This window comes from Vidua macroura, chromosome 14, assembly GCF_024509145.1.
Source record: "Vidua macroura isolate BioBank_ID:100142 chromosome 14, ASM2450914v1, whole genome shotgun sequence".
Classification (NCBI taxonomy): domain Eukaryota; kingdom Metazoa; phylum Chordata; class Aves; order Passeriformes; family Viduidae; genus Vidua; species Vidua macroura.
The window spans coordinates 1501516-1523616 of NC_071584.1; the positions used below are offsets into that span (position 1 = coordinate 1501516).

At 57.5% G+C, this 22101-nt stretch overlaps 1 protein-coding gene across 4 annotated transcripts in view; it reads right to left on the reverse strand.

Annotated features, from left to right (window-relative positions):
* The window catches only part of FRMPD3 (FERM and PDZ domain containing 3), a 58539-nt gene extending 36661 nt beyond the window's left edge, over nucleotides 1–21878 (reverse strand). For 2 of the 4 annotated variants that reach the window (XM_053990060.1, XM_053990058.1), the window contains exon 1: nucleotides 21806–21878. The gene's annotated coding sequence lies outside the window, so the exon portion shown is untranslated. The remainder of the gene's footprint in view (nucleotides 1–21805) is intronic. The other 2 variants (XM_053990061.1, XM_053990059.1) reach the window with 2 other exon arrangements.
* Nucleotides 21879–22101: the final 223 nt, after the last annotated feature.

Consider the following 22101-nt stretch of genomic DNA (forward strand, 5'->3'; position numbering starts at 1 on the left):
CAACAAGTCCCCAGTACTGTCACCAGCCTCGGCAAGAGCTACACAGGAACCTGCATATGGGAGGTGACAAACACAGCCCCACAGAGTCCCCCTCCGCCCCTGCCTTTTCTAGGATCCCTCTCCGTGCTCCAGGGCTTAGTGAAGCTCTTGAGCTGATGCAAGATAAAGGCAAAAACATTAAAAAGAGAAAATGCACAGGAGCAGAGGAGCCTTTGTGTGTGATGCTTCCAGCCTGGGGCTCCTGGCCTTTCTAGCAGAGAGGCTTAGTTTATACCTCTTTGTATTCTCTTCATAACCAGCTCCCAGCTCTGCTGCCTGTGCCAGGGTGCTCCTGGGGGTGCAGGGCAAGGAGGGGACTCTGCAAACTGCAGAGTCCGTGTGTGCTCATGAGTGCAGTGTGTTTGCCAGGTGTATATATATTTAGAGGCACACCTGCCCACGTGGGCTCTGTTTTCAACACGTGGGTGTACAAATGCCGCATGGAAGAAGCAGCAGCAGCCTTGGAAGGTGGCACCAGTTTGTGTACAGCCCTGTGACTCCTCACCCTCAGGGCACCACAAGGTGCTCACCTGGGGAAATGCTGCAGGAATAGAACCACAGAATGGCCTGGGTTGGAAGGAACCTCAAAGCTCATCCAGGTCCAGCCCCCTGCCATGGGCAGCAGCACCTTCCACCAGACCAGGCTGCTCAGAGCTCCATCCAACCTGGCCTGGAACGTCTCCATTGATGGGGCAGCCACAGCTTCTCTGGGCAGACCATGCTACGGCCTCCCCACTGTCACAGAGAATAATTATTTCTTAATATCTAATCTAAACCTACTCTCAGTTTGAAAGAGCCGTGAGGACACAGAGCTGCTCCTGGCGCAGCACGATCTGACTTGCATGCCCCAAGGTCCCCGTGGGATGCACACACACATGGTCCCCCACAGGACACAAGCACCTGGCTCCGTGTGGGATGCACGCACACACTGTCCCCAGGGGAAAGCCCAAGGGACAGCTCCATGCTAGTCCCCCACTGGCACACAGCCCAGAGCTCCCAGGCAGCACCCGAGGTCACACTCACCTGGCTGTGGCAGAGAAGGGGCTGCCAGCACAGCCCTCTGGTCCCTGGGCTACCAGATAGGAGCAGAGCATCAGCAAGAGCCAGGTGCTCATTCCCCACATGCTGTGGGTGCCCAGGCTTTGCTCTGCCCACACCCCTGCTCTGTGGGGCTGCAGCACTGCACCCACAAGGCGCTTTGAATGAGAGAAACGTCCCAAAAGGTTTCTAAACAAGGCCAAATAATTTATAAATATCGGTGCCACAAGCTGGCCAGCTCAGGCTGGTGCTGGTAGCAGAGTGACCACTGGCCATGTCCTGTGTGTGCTCCCAGGAGATGCTGCTGAAGGCACAGCAGTGCTGGCGAGCGCTGCACACCGAGCGTCATCGCAGCAGACCTCAGCACTCCTGCTGCATAGGGATCTGATGATTTTCTGAGTTCCTGCTGTAGTAATGAGCTTAATCAGCTCATGCAAATCAGTTGCCATTTGAAACCAGCCTTGTCTAATGGAACCCGCTCGGTATTTGCCTCCTGGAGTTTTCACACAGATCGATCTTCCCCTTTTCAGGTGTGAAAGGCAACTGGGGCAGGGAACGGTTTCACCTTTCCCAGCACTGGACTGCAGCTTGGAGCTCAATGGCAATTTCTCAGCTTCATTTCTCATATTCTTATTGTTTCCAGAAACAAAGGGAATTAGGCTCTGAAAACCCCTGTCCTCTGGCAACGGATTATGCCCTTAGATTACTGCAGCCATTCAGAGGAGCATTTGGATAACGGAATTTACACAATTTAGCCCTTGGTGCCAGCGGGTTCAGCAGGAGAGCCCCTCCACCACGGCCTATTTTGAATAAGCAAATCAACCACGCACAGGGAGATTCATTTTGTAAAGTGCAAGCGGAAAAAGCAATGCCAGCTCCCATCCACTCCTGGCTGACATTTTATTTAACAGGTTATTCATTTGCCCCAGCGTCCTCAGCAGCAGCAACAACCACTTCTGCAACCTCCCGTAACTCACTGCCAGCCCCTTTCCCAGGTGCCTCCCCCTCCTCCCCGGAGGTAATTGGCAATTATGAAGGTGCTACACAGCAAACCACCCTGTGCTGTTCAATGCCACAGCCCCAGTGCTGGCTCATGGACAGCACCATGTCCTCCAGAACCACGTGGTACCCCAAACAGACCCCAAAACTCATCCCTCAGGCTTGATCCTTCCATGGATGCAGAAGCCTGAGCCCTCTTCAAACCTTTGCTGGGGCCCCCTGAACTCCTGAGAGAGCCTGGTCTGGAGCCCAAACTGACCCATCAGACCTGCACAGACCTTCCTCAGCTCCGTGGACCCTGGACCAGGTGTTTTGGTGCTGGACCCCAATGTGTGCACAAGGCCACCAGCGAGTGAAACCCCTGGGGACACACACAGGTCTGCTCTGAGCCCCTGCCCACACCCAGGACCCCTCTTGCTGCCCATCCTACTTTTCTGTTCATTTCCAGAGCCCTGCTATGGGGCTCTGGCTGATCCACCAGGCTGGGCTCTGTGTCTCAGCCCCAGCCAGGGCAGAGACAGAGAGCAGGTCTCAGAGACTGCTCACCATGCTCCCAGACAAGGCTCAGGCAGGACAGATGCTCAGCCTAAATGAACCTAAATGAGCTTTGCCAAGGGGGAAAAGCCCTCTGGCAGAAGGTAAAGGAGGATGTCTGGAAGGGTGTCTCAGTCCTGCAGAGAAGGGGACAGGGCTGCAAGGAGCTGCCTCTGGAAAGGGAGTGTGGCTTGAGGCAGCCAGCTGCTCTGGGAAACCACAACCAGCATGGCTCTCCTCACCAACTGCACTGCACTCCTCTTTTTTTTTTTTTTTTTTTTTTTTTTTCCTTCCTCTCTTTTTCTCCAATTTATCTTTTTGACACGTTCAATGATGCTTCTGCAGACTGAAAACAATAGAGACAGAGTTTCAGCCAAGGCAATTTCAGAGCTGAATCAAAGCTAAAATAACCTAGACACAGAGCAGCTGAGCAGAGACAGCTCAGTGAGGGGGGACAGAGCTGTGCAGGCGCCCTGTCCCTCTCTGCAGCTCCCACTGCCTGGCTGGCAGAGACGACAGCAAGTCCCACTTAGGAGCTGTGTGTCCCAATCTCCCGTTTGCCTGCCACCCCTTTCTGGCCCTGGTGGCGTCATTTCCCCCTCCCATGGATGCAAGTCCCCACCCCAAAGCCAGCCCTGCAGCTGCAGCTGAGTGAGTACCTGCTTGCCCAGCACACCGGCTCCGTGCCTTGCATGGCAAGCACCAGTCCTGACCTTACAGCCCTGCAGAGCTTCCAGGTAGAGATTTTAATTTTTTTTTCCCCCTACAAGTGCTACTCTGCTGCTACATGAAGGAGGTGGGAAGGATGGACGGACACACACACACACAACTGGGGAGAGAGGGAGGATGGGCTGATTCTGCCAAGGGAATACTGCACCTGGACCCGTAACAGGGAACAAGACACAATCCTCAGCATGACTCAGCCTGGAAACGCATGCTGCTTCCCAGTCCCACTGCCAGGACTGGCACGTCCCCACTGCTCATCCCACAAGGAAGCAGTCCATGGCTGCCACCCCAGCACTTGCCCCAGATGTGTTTCACAGCCAGGACAGGTAAAGCCAGGCATTCCTGGTACCTGGACAGGCTGATCGTGCCAAAAGCAGCCAGGCAAAACGGGGGCTGATGCCGTGCAGGACAAGCTGTGCGTGGCTGACACGCTGCTTGGTCTCTCTCAGACCTCCTGGAAGCAGCTGTCAGAGCCTGCCTGGTTCCAGTCCCTGCCTCCCCAGACACACGGGTAATTCTGCTCCCCGGGGCGTGTGCCACGTTTGTTTCTCTCTGAGAGAGAAAGGGTTTCAGCACTGTGAGCCTCAATGGTCTTGAAGAGCATCAAAAGCAGCAGGCAGAGGTGAGAAATGGGAGGTACAGGATCACAAGCATCCCCCAGGGCTGGTCCACGGGGGCACCTTGTGCCTCAGAATTCCTGCCAGGGGACAGTGGTCCATACAGGACACTGTTCACATCCCGGGTGAAGTTCAGCAGCCTGGGAAAGGCAGCATTGTGTCCTTCTGCTCCTGCATTTTACTTGTGAAATGCCACATCCAGCTCCACGTTTAACTGTGGGGCTGGGCAGGAGCTGCCTCCAGAGCCTTCTCTGGGGCCCATGTGAGCATCTCCCAGGCGTCAGTGGCTACCCCACTCCCAAAGAGCCTGTGCCATGGCCTTGCCTCCCCAGCCAAGGCACCGTGGCAGCTCCAGCTTGCCTGGGTGGGTGTGAAACCCCTCGCTGGGGCTGGCAGGCAATGCTCTGCTCATGTCAGAGTCATCTAAGGGAGGTGCTCGGCATCACCTCCTTGGATTAGGGGGTGTTAGACCCCCCTCCTCTCTGCCTTTGCCCCAGCTGGCTCCATCTCTCTGAAGGATACATCCCAGTGCCAAGTGACACGGGCCTGATCATCTGAGGACATGCAAATAAACTCAGAGCCCTTCTCCCTCCTCACACACCGGGGAGAGCGTTCCCCTCGCCGCCTGTTTACAGCCAACGCCGTGGTGAGGCAGGCGGAGTGACAGCTCTGGAGATGACATGTCAGCTCTGGCTGGCCCGGGAGGACGTGTCAAACTGTCACACAGCATTAGCTGCAACACGTTCCTGCACAACACCCTGCAGCCCACACTGCCACGGGGCTGTGGCACCCCTGCCTCCACTCCATCCCCTCTCTGGGCAGTCCCTGGCCAAGGGGCGCCGGCCACTGCTTTTGTCACCTGGCCCCTTGCATATCTTCTCCTGCAGCAGACACTCATGGCCTGCTGCCACGGCCTTTGCAGACCATGGCAGGCTGATGGGACCGGGCTGAAAGAACCACCTGGCTGCCACTGAAGCACCAGGAGCTGGGGCAGGCATGGGGGAAGGACGGAGACGGAGGAACCGTGCTACAGCCCCAGCCCACCTGACACCCACACTGCAACAGCCCTCCAGGAGCTCTCTGGTGGTGGCATGGAGAGCCTGGCACGGGGCAAAACATCTCCTCATGTCAGTCCTGGTGAGGCTGGCTGAGTCCTGTGGGACACAGCCCTGCCTCCCCTCCCTTGCCACGTGCTACCAGCCCTGGCCTGTGCCCTCGAGCTGCTGGAGAGTGAAGCAAACAGATCTGCCTACAGCACCAGTGCTTTGCCTTCACCAAGAGACACTGAAGCAAATCAATTTTGGGGCAGGTTGAACCCTCTGCAGGGCACTGGTAGAGCCTCAGAGAAGCCTCAGAGGAGAGGTGGCCCAGTTAGCAGAGCAGCAGCAGCTCTCTCATCCAGCCTGCCTGCTCACACACCACATTCACATCCAGAGAGCATCGCAGAGCCAGGACCAACGCTGCCCGTGGTCCCCACAGCTGTCACCTCGGCACTTCTGGAGAATGACAGTTCCTAGCCACCGGTGGCAACACGTCAGATGACTTTGTCCTGAGTCACAAAAAGCGGCAGAGAGAGCTGAACTTGGCCTCAGAGCTTGCTGCCCCTTCCTCCGCCGGCTCAGATCGACGCTTCGAGGCAGCGCCTGGCTCTGGGCAGCTGTGAGGCCGGGGTTAAGCTGCTTGGGCACCAGCTGTGTTGTAAATAACACAAGAGGCAGCTGCAATTCCTGCAAGATCAGGCCAGGAACGCCTCTACGTGACACTCTCGGTTTGGCCAACAGCTCCAAAACCACCTCCCAGGGACGTGGACAAGGAGCCACCAGCCCTCGCTGCCTCCTCGTCAAGTTCCAGGCACTGCTTCTCCCATTTCCTACTTCACTGTTCAGATTAAAATCCTTCTGTTAGCCTATAAAAAAGGTAATCAAAACGATAACAACATCAATCAAATGCTCTCAGCAGACGAGCCAGTCGGTCCTTCACTCCTCCTGCCTGCCAGCAGCTCATTGCCATGGGTAGACAGGAGCTGCAAGCTCCATCCTGGGGCCAGGATGGACATCCAGCTGGGAGAGCTGGGGGCTGAGGCAAGGAGTGGGAAGGATTTCAGCTCCCACCTTGGGATGCTCTGGCACCCTCTCAGCACTCAGCTTGCTGGCAGGGAGCTGCATGGGTGCTGCAGAGGAACAAGAGCTCATGGACTCCCCCTGCTCAGCACAAAACCAATTACCCTTGTGGCAATTAAAAGGGAGGAGAGACAAAGCCCTGTGGCCAAGAGCATCTGCAAATCCTGACGCCAGCGCCAGTGGTGGAGGAAGGAGGAGCAGATCTCCTGGAGCCATGGCTCCGTGCCAGCCGGGGCACACACTGGGGATGGATTACCCAGCAGCATTTTGGTAATGACAGGTGGTACCACAAATCTGCAGGACAGAGCTGAGACGCTCTCAAGTGTCTGGTAACCTTTTTACAGCCCCATCAGTCCTGCTGCTGCAGACAGAGTGGTCAGGATATGTTGGAGGCTACAGGCAATACAAAGCTCAGGGTCTGGGGGCAGTTTCCAAATAATGCCTGGGTCCACGGAGGCAGAGACACGGTGTTGGTGATGGAGATGTGCTTCCCACTCTCCTCAGAGCTGTGCTGGGGGCATCACTGACACCCTGTGCAGGATGGGCAGATCAGAGACTCCTCTGCTCCCTCATGGACAGGCAGGGGCAGGGCTCTGCACCCAAATCACACAGGGACTGAGAGACCCACCGGTGTTCTACGTGGCCTTTGCTCTTGTTGACAAGCAGGTGATTCCTGGGAAAGCAGCCTGTGCTGGAGCCGGGGTAACAAAGAGCCACCTCCTCAGCAGAGGGGCCTGCAGGAGCTGTGCTTAGCACACCTGCTGCTCCAGCCTTTCCCACAGGGTCCCTCTGCTGAACAGGCGCCAGGATGGAGCAAGCGATGAGACACGGCCAGCTCAAAGTTCCCCACGTGCCGCTGGCTGGATGCCAGCAGCAGCATTCCTCCTGAGCACAGCCTCAGCCCTGCTTCAGCGGTGCTGTGAAACCCGCACAGCCAGCATCCCTGCCGGCACCTCGTTTGCAGGAATTCTGCCAGGGGCAGGGAAACACAGGCAACTCGTTAGTACCACATCAGCAGAGAGTATCTAACAGGGATCTTACCCTGCCCCCACGGGCAGCAAGGGAAGATCTTCCCTTTTTAAGGGACCTCCTCTGAAGAGCTGAAACAAAGCAAACCCCAGCATCTCCCTCTTACAGAGCCAAGGGATGGGAGCTGGGACTGGAGCATCCAGCTTCTCTCCCACAGCTTTTTTTCCTTCCAGGAGGAACCCACAGTTCTGGAAAGCCCCCCACACCCTGGGGAATGCTCTCTTCCCTCCCCCAGCTCAGGCCTGGTTCCCCTCTGGAACGTGAGGATTCTGACTGAGGAAAGCACCTTTTAAAAGAGGAAATAAAACTCAAAAATCAGCCTTTTACTGCTGTTACCCATCGGTGGGACACACACCGTGCTGTGCTGGCTGTGATTATACAGACCCTGTGTGAACCCCCACAGCTCCCAAGGTCTCTTCCCTGTGTCCCCACCCTGGGCAGGACCAGGTGTCTCCTGCCTTCTCAGAAACGTCTCTCTCACCAGCTGGGTTATAGCAGGAACAGACCCAGGGCTCCTCTGCTCAAGTTCTCTCTACAGGCAGCGGAAAGAGGAGTCTCAGGAGCGTTGCTCAAAGGTGATGTGGCAGCAGCCAGAAGAATCACCAGCTGCTCCATGCAAAGAATAAAATTCCCATTAAAGGGGGAAATAAAGCGAAGCACAAAAAACAACGAAGCACTGAAGTGCTTCACAGCATCCTCTGCCTCACCAGAAGAAAGGACCCTTGGAAATGCTCTCTGACACTGAGACCCAAGCCTGGGAGATGCTCCAGTGCAAGCCTCCCCCCTTCCCACCACCCACCCTGCCCATGAGATGGCCTGGGGGGGGCTGCAATGAGAAACCTCCATGGGGTTGGGGGGGTCTGTGGAGTCTCTGAGGCAAAGTGGTGCGTGCAAAGCAGTTTGAAGCCTTCCCTACCCCTGGAAGGAATCGAAGGGGGTCTGCAGGGTGTGGGGCAAACAGTGCTGGCACATCCCAGCATCCCAGGCTGGACTGTCTGGCCACAGGGCATGGACTCCCTCATATCCAAGCCCACACAGCCAGCCCCAGAGCTCTCCTGTGCGGAGGAGGACCAACAGAGGAGTCACAAGGGGTTGTTAATTGGGCATTCTGCTAATGGGAAAGGGAATTAAGGGCTTCCCAGAGGCAGCACTGGGGCCTGGATTTAGCAGCACTGTTCCCTTGGGGATTGCAAAGACAGTGTAAATTCCCAGGGGATTAAAATTGGAGAGGGCATCCAACTAGGAGGGAGAGAGGAGAGGCCAGCTCCGTAGGAGGGATGGTAATTACAGAATTACCTGCCAGCCTTTTAGGACAATGAATGACATAGAATTTTATATAGACAAATAGAGACTTAATACAGCTGGGGAAACAGCTGGGGCAGGAGCAGCCTCTGCTCTCTGGCTGCTGGCAGCACAGAAGCAAGGCACGGAGGATGGAGCAGGCAGGAGAGGAGCAGGGTTAGAAGGGCAGAGCCAGCCCGGGAACGATCGCGGTGCAGGGCACCGGGGAGTGACGCAGAGAAGGAAGCGAGGATGGCTCGGTGAGCACTGAGATCAGTGCTGCAAGGAGCCCCAGCCCCTGCTTAGCAGTCAGGTCAGGCAGCACCAACGCTGCCCGGGCGCAGGAACAGGACACGCTGTTTTCCCTCTTGCAGTCAGCGAGCACAGGGATGCTTTAACCTCTGCACCACTGCCGGGCTGCTTCCCGAATCACTGCCTGTCCCAGACCCACAGGCACGCCGGGAGCTGTGCCCAGCACACCTGGGCTTTGCAAGAGCAAGGCAGAAGTGCTGAAGCCCAGAAGAGGCTGAATGGCAGCAAACCTGAGAGCAGCCTGCAAGCCTGCAGAGAGCTGGCTGCCTGCCTCTCCCCCGGGACCGGGGGTGGCTGAGCCCTCAGAGCTGGGCATTTCCCTCGCTCGCTGCCACATCCCAGCCGGCAGCCACCCTCCCCACAGCCTTTCCAGCCTTTGCCAGTGCTGGGAAACACCAGGCTTCGCCGCTTTTTGTTCCGGTGCGGGCTGCCCGCTTCGCCCGCTCCTTGTCCCGGCTGCTTCCCGGCTCTCCTTGGCAGGGAGGGAGCTGCCAGCCTGCCCGGCCCCGAGGTCGGGGTGCCGGGCTCCCCATTCCAGCCGCTGCCACTGGGAGACATCGCCTGGGTTCCTTGGAAACGCTGCCGAGTGGGAGCTGCCACTCAGGGAGTGAGTCACGCTGCCGGGCGGGCGAGGGTGGCTCGCTGGCACGCCCGGCACTGGCTACCACTCGCCCCCCGAGAGCTGCAGTGACAGCGACGCGGGGCACAGAGCCAGGGTCTCCCCATGGAGTGGCATCTCCTGCAGCTGGGTGAGAGCCCCACACTCCCACCCTGCTCCGCTGGGCTGGTGGCTGTAAAAGCACTGCAAAGCCATTCCCCAGGGCTGCTTTTCCATGCCGCGGCATCAGGGAGAGAAGGAGCGGCCCTGGGAAGGCAGATCCTGCAGAGATGGAGACCCTGCACTGGGACATCTCCTCCCTCCCAGCTCGGAGACTTGGGGACTAAGGGGAAACTGAGGCACGGGGGGGAGGAAAGGACTTGCAGCAGATCACTGATGGTGCAGAAGCCCAGAGGCAAAAGGCTGTTCTGGTCCTGCTCATCCCGGGGGGAGGCATCCCCCAAACCACAGGGCAGCAGCCCAGCCACTCCCCTTTGGAAACCACCTCCCTGCCGGGCCTCAAAGATAGCACAAGCTCCTCAAAACCCGATGGGATGATAAGCACCTCTTCTGAAAGGGAGCAATTACCACAAAATACTGATTATGCAAATACCTTGGTTACCAAAATGATGTTCCCTGAATTCTGAGTAGGAAAGAAAAGAGCTGTGGAGAAAATTTGTTTAGCCAAGAGCTGCATCACATCTATTTATAGTGCTGAGAGGTGGAGAGGGACCTCCCTGGGCAAAGGGGCTTTAGGAGGCCACCACAGCCTGGTGACCACCACATCAGGGACAGAGATGGTGCGTGGCATTTCCTTTTCCACCCAAAACACTTCAAGACACTCATTCTCCTTGCAAGAACAAGGAAACTGAGGCACAGAAGCAGAAGGCACTTGGCCAATGAGACCCCGAGTGCAGAGAAGAGGCTGAGGTGCTGCCAGGAAAAGAGCAGGGTATCCCACTGCTGTCCAGTGCCCCACACTTGCTGCGCTGGGGTGGGGCAGATCAGACTTCCCAGAGCTGGAGCAGAAATGTGGAGAGAGGCAACAACAGAGAATGGCACTGGGGGAAAAATACCTCTGTAGAACACCCAGAATGGGTTGGGACAGCAGCCACAAGGTTGGTTAGAGTAAGGCTCAAGGGGAACCTGTGAGTCTCAATTCACCAGGCAGGGGCTGTCCTGCTGCAGCACATCCTCCCTGGGATGGGGACAATGGCTCTCCCCAGGCCTGGCACCACTGGCTCGAGAGCAGCAGGGCTCCGTGTGCCACCCTGCACAGCCCTGGTGTGCTCTGCTGCTCTGGGCTTCTCCCAGCCCTATCCCCTGCCACCACGGGTGTGTTTTGCAGCCCCAAGGCCTTGAGTGCACTGCACAGCTGGTGCCAGAGCCACAGGGGTGAGTGTGGCTGCCCCACTGCTGAGAGCAGTGCCACAGGCGTGGTGCCATCCTTGGCAGGGGTCCTTGGCAGAGGACCCTGACAGCCATTGCAGCTCTGCACAAGGCAGCTTTGGGAGGATCAAGCACTGACTTGCTGGGATGGAGGGTAACACACGCGACACAAGGGCCATCAGGTGGCACAGCAGGGCTGGCACCATTTCACACCTGGCCACCACCTTGTCCTCAGTGCAAGGTGGGACTAAAAGTGACAGCTGATATGACACTGCTCTGCCTTAACCATACAGCTTCCCTGTGTGGGAACAGCTGCTTCTCCACCGTGCTGCTGGAGCCACTGGACCCTGCCATGGGTCTGAGCTGCCAGCACAGCACCCCTGCCCCCAGCACCTCACCTGCCCGGCAGCAGCCACTCTCCGTGTCTCGCTGATGTCACACACGGAGGAAGGGCAGCTCATGACGCAGTCAATGCCAGCAGAGCCAGCCATGAGATGCTGTTTCCTATGCTGGTGGAGCACAGAAGCCATAAGTCAGCGGGAATGCTCTTTGCACTGATGCCAGGCAGATTTATGACAGCACAGGCACCGCTGTGCTGGTCCCAGCGTCCCCTCCCAGGAGCGGTCCCCAGCGCGAGTGTCTCCGTGGGCAGCACCCTGCCCCTGCTCACCCACCAGTGGCAGGTGACACCCAGCACCCTACCCAGTATTCCAGGGCAGGTGGGACCCATATTTTGCCCTGCTGGAGCAGCAGAGGGGGTGCTGGGCTGAGCAGACAGACAAACCCATCTGCTCCTGACGGCCTGGCTGTCCCTGCACGCGGGATCCCGTGCTGCAAGGCAGCCCCAGTCCTGCAGGATGACCCCGTCCTCCCTCCTCTAGTCACAGCCCCTCTTTGGGCACCTTCCAGCTCAGCCTGTTTGCAAACAGCCTCGTGCAGCTCTGGCACACAGCGGGAGCACCACACATAACCTGGGTATCCCTTGCCCAGGAGTTACGTGGCTCCCCTGGCTGCTGCCCTGGTGTAGGTGGCCACCCCGGGGGCTCTGGCAGCACGTAGGAGCTCAGCCCACGCCAGAACACAGAGGAGCTGCCAAGTCACCCATTTTCCATTTCCAGGGTGAAGTGCCTGCCTGAGGACCAGGACTTTGCCCATTTGGACCGTGACAACCATTGCCTCTTGAAATCCATCTCTGGATTTGAGTGTCCAACGACACATCCAGCAGTTTATTCCCATGCACGGGGAGAGATGAATCTCACCCTCAGTATCCCCAAGCCCCTGCCTGGCTGCCCAGGCAGGTCTTCTCTTCCACAGAAAGCTCTTTGTGGCCTCTGCACTCCTGCAAGGTCAGTAATTGCTCACAATGATGCATCTGTCAGATTTGGTTTTGATCAGCAAAAATCCCAGTTCCTCCTTATCTCCCTTGCCATCCTGAGCTCACGCTACCTCAGAATGGACAGGAAGTTAAATTCACAAAGGTAAGAAAAGCCAGATGTCTCCTGCTTGCAGAGCCACAGCAAACAGCACAGGCACCTCGCAGCTCCCCTGTGACACCAGGGATCCCACCCGCTACCAGCACAGCTCCTGACTTCTCTCAGTTAGCTCTAACTCTCTTACTCCTTCCCAAAATCAAGCATCCTGTGCTCTGCTGGGGGCAAGGGGCTTGCTGGAGGTGCCAGTTCACCCAGCAGGACTAACCTCAGTTTGTACCCACTTCCCATGCAACAAGCCTGGCCTCCACTGCTACACCCTGCTGGGCACATAGTGACCAGGTGCCAGTGCCTGGTCTCTCCTCCCTCCCCTCCAGCACCCCACAGGCTGCTCCACCACCTTCCTTCTCCCCAGAATCCCAGCTCTGCTGCTGTGACAACCCTGCATCAGCCCAAGGAGCTGCCAAGCCCGTAACGTGGAGCCCTAACGCAGGCAGGGCGGGTGGCAGATCCACTCACAGCACGGCTGGTGCTGTGAGAGCAGGCACAGCACGCTGCCACCGCATGGCTTCGCACCACGGACTGCTTATGGAGGCTGTGCAGATCTGTCAGGGGGCACTGGAGGGCCAGCCTCCAGTGTGGACAAAGTGGACTCGTTCCCAGCTGTCTGTCACACCGCAGACACACTCACTCTGCCCAAGGAAGGGCTTAGCTTTGGGCATCAGAGCTCAAATCCTGGTGAGCACTGCCATGGCATCTCTCCTCCCTTGGGCTCAGGTTTCTCAGAGTTCAGAAACCCTGGAAGGAGCACTGCTGGCCTCTCCCACCAGCATCAGCTGGCACAGGGAAGTGTCCCAGCATTCCTTTCCATGCTTTTGCTGATGGGGATGAAGGCAGAGATCCTGCCTGCCTCCTCCTGTGACCACAGTTTTCGGCACCTGAACCCCTCAGCTGCCCACACACCACCCATCTCCCCAGGCCAACAAGTTCCAGCCTGTATTTTCACTGCCCTCAGGACAAACAGCTCAGGCATCCAGGCAGTAAGATCCTCCTCTGTTGTATTGGAACTTTTCCAGGCACCATCATGGTCCTCTGGAGATGTTTAGGGATTTTTGTTGCCAGTCCACTTAGGGACACTCACCACTTGCATGACAAGAAGCCACTAGATCCTTCCCAGACCCTGACCAGAGTGTAGTGCTGGTATCTCTGTTTGCCCCTGAGGTGGAAGACACTTGCATGGGGCTGGAGAGCAACCAGCCATGGTAGAAACCACCCAGGCCCACTCCAAGCCTTCCCCAGAGAGACTTGGGTCCAACCCCAGCAGCTGGCAGGCGGGATGTGACAGCCAAGGCAGATGTGACACTGATGGCAGCTCCTGGTCCACGTCCCACTGGCACCACATCAGCCTCCCAGGGCTCGGTGCAGCAGCAGGAGGAGCATTTCCAGCTTGTACTTGTCAAGGAATGGAGGGAACAACCTCCAAAGTGCTCCATGTGTAGGGACAGATTGCTCCAAGTGCCTGTGGACACTGCCTTCCCACTGCTCTCTCCACCTGAAGACTGGCTGGTAACTCCCAGCACTGAGCAGTCCATGTGGGAATGCCCCCCATTACAGCCCGCTGGGTGCAAGCAACAGCAAAGATGAAGAGAAGGGGATGGATGCTCGAAGGTGGCTGCTGACCATGGTGGAAGTGAGCACAAGATTCAAGGGAGCATTGAAATATTGGAAATAAAGAAAGGCAGACCAAGGAAATATGACCTGAAAGAAGCAGGAGAGAAAATGCATGGCATGGCATGGATCGAGGCTGGATATCTGCACAGGGAACCAGACCCAGCTGATCCAGCCAGTGCCCCTCTCCCACCTGTCCCCAGGTGAGCAGAGCCTGTGACACAGCCAAGCAATGCTCAGAGAAGGCGCCCAAGCTGGATGGAGGCCCCAGACACAAGCTCTTTGGGGCAGGGACTACACCTTTGCCTCCTCTCCATCTGCCCCAGTGCCCACCTGAAGAGCTGGCAGGACAGCAGTGCCCTGCAAGCCATGGCAGCAGCAGGGGAACCAGAGCTGTGGCTGTGCCAGCCTCTCCAGCACTTGTGGCACGACTGATGGCAGGAGGATATTGGTGGCACCGCAGCAGCTGCCCTTCCCACATCTCCTTCAGCGCTGTTCCTTTCCATAACTCCAGTTAATATCACAAACCTCTACCAGGAGTCTTTTCAGACTCCGAGTTGCTTGGAAACTGTTTGCTGCAGCGACCGACAGCTGCTGCCAGGAGGGCTCAACGCCAGCCCACTCCCCAGGGCTGCCACCACGGAACCTGGTGGAACAACCATGCTCCATTCCCTGGCACGTGCCAGGAGCCAGAGGATTCAGGGATGAGCTGGGAGCAGCTTTGACACGCGCCAGGGATGAGAGAGCCTGGAAAGGCTCGAGGCTGTGAGGCTTGGTTTAGGACTTGGAGATCCCACAGCTAAAGCTTCAAAACGTTCCCAGCCCGAGGGTAAAGGGAGAGTTTCCAGAAAAACATTCATGGAAAAACGTGCTCAGCCTCACAAGATTTATTTGGCCAAATCTGGACATTGAATTCAATCATAAAGAAGTTAGAGAGAGGGTTTTGCTTTATGGACAAAGTATTGGTGTGGGCTTAATGGTGAAGTCACTGAGACCTCCATAATACTCTATGAATAATCAGGTATCTCTTCCAATTTATAGCGTACCATAAAGTGCTGCTACAGTTTTGGAGACAGCACTTTTATACTGTAGCAATGACAAAAAGCATATTTTTCTGCAGGAATGGCAGCATAAATATATTTATCCACTGGCCAGAATTCTGTGGTATACTTTCCTCTCTAATGGCTGTACAAACATACATACATCCCAGATTTATACCCAGATTTTCCATACTTTGCTTTGAAATTTGCATAATATGCGAAAATTTCTATATAAAATGGGGAAGAGCACGGAGCTGCTCCTGCCAAACCAGCCGCTGGAATTCGGCACTTCTCCGTCTCGCGCCGCTCGTGTTTCCCCACAGTGACAGTACCCTGGGGATTCTGGAGCTGCCTTGGGGATCCCACCTTCCAGCTCAGCACTCCCAGGGAGAAGGAAAGCTGAAGGGGAGGTGGATGAGGACCCCAGTGCAGGAATCCCCAAGGGAAGAAGCGTGAGGGGAGTAGGTTCTGCCAGTGCTGGTGAAGGCATCTCCAACACCATCCCACCTGACAGCTTCCTCCATCGCCCCAGTGAAGCACTGCCTTTTCTTCTTGAAAAAATGTTGTGGAACTAGAAGTCTGATTGATATGAATATGTAACAAAGCTGCTTTATTAATAGCAGCTGCATTATCAGTTTGCTCCCTGCTATTGGCAGGAGATCTGGGACAATATGTGGTTTGAACACTAAAGAGAAATGCATCCCGCAAAGGCAGCGGCTGCGAGATAATTTCATTTCTTTTCCTGTGGAGCTGGCCAGGGTGACACAGATGCATCACATCGCTCTTCCTGTCTGGTCACGGGAGCAGGCTCTGGGGTGGCTCCACAGTGTGCATGGTCCTGAACACACCCACAGCCATCTGCAAAAGGATTTATGTTCAGCGCCCCCAGCACAGGCAGGAGACACCCCTCCAAGCCAGGGACCACCACAGCCAGCTTTAACCTCTGCAAATTGAGGTCATTTGGTGCAGAGCATCATGCAAATCTCCCTGGCACGCCTAATAAACTCCCTTTGCAGTTTGCTTTCCTTACTCCCCCCATCACCACCCTGGAGGCATTAATGAAAACAAGATTACAAAGGAGATTGGATTGGACATATATCTGGTGTGCTATTTTAGCTGTAAATTATGCCAGCTTCATAAAACCCCAACTGTTCTTTCCCGAGATCCCTGCATAGATTGGCTGGCTAAGATCAAGCAACCGGCGCTCGCTGCGGGCAGGCACTGTCTAGAAAATCGCTGAGAGGGTCCAAACAGGAGCAAGATCTTACAGTGCTACATATCCACACACATTTATACACATGGAAACACAGGCATGACAGCCAAGAGCTTCCCGTGCCTTCCCACTGATCAGCTAAAGTGACACACCCGGGTCTTACAGGCCCCTACCTGCCAGGCTTTGGCGAGCCAACCCTGCAGATCATCTGTGCTGTTTCAGCTGCCTGTGATAACGCTGCTGACACTTCCCTCAGCCTCAGCTAATCCCGGGAGAGGGCAGAGTGTCAGGCAGCACGGTCCAAAGCAAGGCTGGACGCCAAGTGTGGGACATGGGGCCGTGCTCTGTCACAGAGTGAGTTAGCACACGTGGCGAGGTGAGCAAGGCTGGCTGCTGTGGCAGCCACAGGGCTCCCAGCCCCAAGCTGGGCAACAGGGTTCTGCAGCAGCAGGGAAAAACTGCCCCAGCCCGAACTTTGCTACAGCAAAGCCGGCAGGAGGCTTTGCAATTCTTCTCATGAGCATCACTGTACCTTGGCTGTGCTCCACGACCCTGGAGGACAGAGCAGCCAGGGCTCCAGCACCTTGAGCTGCTCCAGGGAGAGCAGCGGTGCTGCACAGAAGGAAGGACACAGCTCTGATCGCACCCAGCTCCAGTCCCTGGCCCTCTCCTGTCTGTCCCCACACGAGGGGCTGGCTCCACGCTATGCAGGCATGTGCAGTGCAGGCGCCTTGGCAAACAGGGCCTTGAGCAGCGAGCCACGCACGACCCGGCTGCTGCAAGCCCTCTGCCACCTCCGAGGGACAAGGGCCACTCTGAGCCCTGAGGGAACAACGCCAGTGAAACCTCACAGCCCATGGGAACCCTCCTGCACCCACTGCCCGTTACCTGGAGGGAGACAGCTCGAGGGCAGCGGCATGCTTTGCCTTTCCTGAGCAGGCACGGCAGCCAGCTGCCTTCCCTGCCACTCTGCCATGGCTCCACCTGCTCAGAGCTCAGCCAGGAGCCACCACACTCCCCACACGTGTCAGCTCGCAGCCTGCACTGCCAGCCCAGACCTGGACACAAGGCAATGCCCTCCCTGGCAGGATGGGTCCAGCCTGTCTCATCCATCCTCCTCTCCAGCCAGTCCCTCCGGGTGATGCTACAGCAGACTGAATTTTGCACATCTATCCCAAGTCTCCCACGTGAAGGATCCCTGCAGGGTCAGTGACCTTTGAGGAGACCACACAATTTGTGGGCAGACATCTGCACGTGTTCTCCAAAGGCAGAGTCCAGAAGGCTCCCTGCAACCGCGGAGGCAAAGCAAGCTGGCAGAGGTCCTGCGTCACAGTGCCACGTGTCAGGAAGAAAGGGACGTGTCTTCAAGAGTGGTCAAACGTGAAAGGCCCATAACCAAAGACCTTGGGGTGCCTCGCCTTGCTCTCCGATGGAGAGCTGCATCTTCCTCACATGGACTGACACGTGTGTCCCTACCTGCAACAAACCATCTCTGCACGTCCCTCTGTGCCATCACCAGCAGGAGCTGGCACAGGACTCGCCTGCGTGTGCATGTATCTATTGATACAAAATCAAGCTTCCTGGGCAATCAATAATGCTATTTAAGAGATAAGTCTTGCTATTGACTTGCTGTTGAGCCCAGCTCTTGCTTAATTTGAAAGAGAGGGAGAATGACGAGGGGGCTCAGAAGTGTTCCCAGCGTCACCAGGCATCTGTGTGCATGCTCAGGCTGTGCAGGCAGGGTGGAGGGGTCAGGGATGGAGGCATGGCAAGGCATGCCAGTGGTTTTTCCACAGGGGAGGATCCATGCACTCTTAAGGAGAAAAGGCCCATCTGTGAATGCGTGTGAGCACTCGCAGTACCGAGCAAAAATTAAATCTGGGCGCGCTGTTCCCTCAGTGCAGCTGTGGCTGCACCAGATTTGAGGCTCCTCTACCACCCCACACCCAGCCATGGTGTTCTGATCATCTCTTCAAGTGGCATGAAAGAGCTTCTTGACTGCCAGATCCTCAAAGGTGGCTCCTGGCCATTATGTCTGTCCTGGCTGTAGAAGTCTCTGCTCTGGTACATGTAGGGCCTCTCCCAGCCCTCTCCTGGCTCTCCATTTTCAGGGAAGACAACTCCCACCATAACAGGTGAGAGCAGAGGATGAGCAGAGCTCACTCAGCCTCACAGAAGGCTGTGAAATAGCTATCCCTCTCTTCCCTGTGGAGGACAGCCAGCCAAAAGGATTCATATCCAGCCAGACCAGAGATTTCCAGCCCTCCAAGAAGCAGGGAGCTGAACACACCCTGAGAAGGAGCCGCAGAAGAAGAAAGACTCTGTTTTAGGTGGATCAAGTGGAAAAAGGTGTGTCCTTCAACAAGCCAGAGGCAGCTTTCAGCTCACAGTGCCCAAGGCCACCGCTTAGATGAGCTGTATGACTTGATGGTGCCATTTTTCCTTCCACGCTCCTAAGTGCTTCTCCCTGCCTGATGTGGATCCATGTCTCTGTCCCCTGCTTTCAAAGCTGGAGCAGCCCAACAGCACGGGAGCTGTGGATGGGGCAGAGCACACCCAAACAAGCCCTGCTCTGTCAGGGAGCAAAAGGTCCCGTTATATCCGCTCATCTCCCTCCTCCCATTGCAGCCTCTGACATCACCCAGGGATGTCTGGCAGGGGAAGGTGGCATCAAAAAGCCTCTCAGCCCTGGGAGATTTGCGCTGTTTTCTGCCCCACGGTAGGAGAGATGGGAGCAGCCTTGCTGCCCCAGTGGTGATGGGAGGACTCCTTCTGTGGAAGACCCTCAGATGATCTGAGCCTTGCTCCAGCCAGGCTGGAGACTCCTCAAGGCAGCACCCAACTTGACCTTTATCTAAACCTTTTTTTCATGACAAAGGCTTTTTTTAAGCCTTTTTTTCATGACAAAACCACGGAGCCTGAGTGCTGGAACTGCCCTGGCCAAGGGCATAGAACTCATGGGCGTGAATCAGGAGGGAGGCTTGTTACTGATTTCAGTGGGGGGGAGGAAGGACCAGTGCTAAGGCAAAGCTGAGGACTTGAGGCTTTGTCCTTCAGTGTCAGGGTGCAGCCACCAAGCAAATGATAACAGCATCTTCCTGCTGTCCTGGGGCTGGCATTGGAGGTAAAATCCCAACTCTGCAGATCCACGGGCAAGTCCCAGAGCTCTGCTCAGCCCCAGCACTGCAAGTCAGCTCCCAGGAGCTCTGGTGGTGAACATGAAGGTGGCTGGTGCAAAGAGCATCTTCTCTCCTGACTGCTTCCCACTCAGGGACCTTTCCTGTGCCAGACAGGGCTTTATGCTTCTCAGTTCCAGTTCAAAGCTCAGGTTGCCTTGGTCTGAGGCAGAAATGAGCTCCAAGGCTCGCTACAACCTGACTGTTGTTAACTGCAAGCATGTGGCTGCCCTCTGCCTTAGGAAGATTGAGGCCAACAGGTCCCTGTGCAGCCCAACACATGTTGTGGCACCTCTTCCCTTGCCCAGCCTTATCTCCAGCACTGCACCCCAGTGCTGGAGAGAAGTGCCCCCTTGCAGAGAGGGACCAGGCCTGAGCCCACTTCAGTTGCATCCCCACTGTGCTCCCCACACCCGCCGCTGTGCAAGAGGACGTGGGTTTGCATCTGCTCCACGGGTCCATCCTTATCAGGTGATCCCAATTCTCTTGAGCTGATAATTCTTCCTGGGCAGCCGAGTGAGCCGCTGGCAGCAGCACTGGCCCTTGGGGACAGCGCCGGGGACCTCACACCAGCACAAGCCACATCAGCTGGGGCTACTGCGGGGACAGTGCTTGGTGCCAGCAATGCTGAAGCCCCGGGAAGGGGCAGACACTCTCCAGCTGTGGGATACTGCTGGCTCAGTGCTATCCACGGTGGAGCACCCAACCAGCAGCACCCTGTGCCCCCCTCATGGGCTGGTCCTGCAGCAATGCTGAAGTTGTGGCTTCCAAGCGGAGCTGCAGCACAGTGGCTGTTGCCATGCCAATCAAGTGGGCAGCTGGCACGTTGAACTGTCAATCCAGGAGAGCGGCCCCGCTACCAACCCCTGCCAGGGTGTCCCAGGGGGCCGATTTCCCCCACAGGCTCCTGCAGCAGCAGCACAGAGCGCGAGGAGCTCAGCTGCTCTCAGCGCCAAGCACTCCTCCAGGCAGGCAGGCAGGCAGGCAGCCCCACAGCGGCCAGAGCCAGTCCCCACCACTGCACTGCCACAGCCCAGCTCCAGCCAGAAGCTGCTGACACACATGAGCAAAGGCTGGTCCCCGCTGTCCTGGGGGCTGCGAGGTGACAGCCACAGTGGAAGGAGACAGCAGCATGGCAGCAAACGCAAGTGGAAGTTCAGCGTCACGGGGGTCCTCAGCCGGCAGGCAGAGAGTGGGGGGCTGCAGGCTCAGCCACAGGCTGATCCTCCAAGGCACGGAGACACGGCACTGCCCGGGCAGGAAATGACCACAGGGGACGTCGGAGCCAAAAAACCTCCGACTTGTTACGAAGAAAAACGGGATGCTGTTCTGTTTGCTGCTCAGGTGCAGCAGGAACTCCTCACTGCAGGACAACATGGATGCCAGCAGCTCGTGGATGGGTATGGAGGGCTGCTAAACCCGGGCAGCACCCCGCCAGGGTCTGTGCCCACAACAGAGGCAATGCCAGCCCTCCCCTGCACTCAGCACCTGCCTCCTCCCAAAGATGAGCCACAGGCTCAGCTTCCCTTGGGCTTGTCCCAGAACCACTCTGCCCTCGAGGCAGTCTCATGCCAGCAGAGATTCTGGCACACAAGAACACACATCCCAGCCCACCCTGGTCCAAACCAGCTTTTCTCTCCTCGACCTTTCCCTTGTGGACGTGGGGAAACTGAGGCACCAGAAGGCTGAAGGTGGCACACAGCTCTCTGGTTGTCATCAGAGAAGAGGAAGGTGAGAATGTTTTCAAACTGCACTTCCTCAGGAGCAAGGCACGTCTCTCTACCAGTTCTGCTGCCGACAAGGAGGAAAACTCATCCCATCCAAATTGCTCTAAAATAGGAAAATGAGGAAAAACAACCAAACCCAAACAAGCCTCGAGCCACAAGCCAAGTGCGTTTATCTCTGTTCTTTCAGCTCAATCAGCCACACTTCATGATGGCAACTGCCATGATACCAGACTAACAGCAAGAACATTGTCACCCAGGAGCACGCCAAGGTGACCTGAGGGGGAAGTGGTGGAGATCCCTGCCCCGAGCCCCACTTTCTCCGCTCAGCCTTCCCTACCCAGGGCCCGCCATGGGCGAAAGCCATCTCAGGTCCGTGCGGTGCCCAGCTGCACCGATCCGATCCAGATCACGCGAGCCCCTCCAGCCGGATTCCTCCTCCCGTGCATCACGGCGCGTACCTTCCGCGGATGAGAGGGCTACCGAGGCAGCGACAGGGACACGGGGCAGGAAGGGGCTACCCCGTCACCACCCCGGCACCAGCAGAAGGCCACAGGCGCAGGAGCTGACCCTGCGGGCTGAGCCGCCAGCGGAGGGACGAGACAGAGCTGCGCTCCAGCTCCTCCTCGCCAGCGATGGCTTCTGGGCACCCCGCGCCCGGGGAGCCGGGCATCCCTTGTGACACGCCGCGGGGGAAGCGGAGCGGCCGGGCACCGGGACGCGAGGAGGTGCCGGGGAGGGGGCGGCAGCTCCCGCCTCTCGCAGCGCCCTCGGCGCCGCCGGAGCATCCCGGGGCGGCCGGCGAACTCCCCGTGCGGCGCGCAGGACCGACGGGCGTCCCCGGGCACCGCTCGCCCCCGGCAAGGGCTCACCTGGGCTCCGCCGCCGCCGCTCCCTCAGGAAGCGCCGCGGGCGAGGCGGGCGCGGCGGGCGGGCAGGGCAGGGCTCCCGCAGCCCCCCGCCGCCGCCGCCCCCATGGCCCGCCGCGCTCAGCGCTCGGACGGGGCCCGCCGCCGCTGCTGCCGCCGGCCCGCAGCGCCCGTCCCCGCCATGCCGGCCCGGCCCGGCCCGGCCCGCTGCTCCCGTGCCCGCGGCGGCGGCGAGCGCGGTGCGCGGTGCGCGGCTCTGCGGGGCGAGGGCGGGCGGCGGCTCGGCGGGGCGGGGCGGG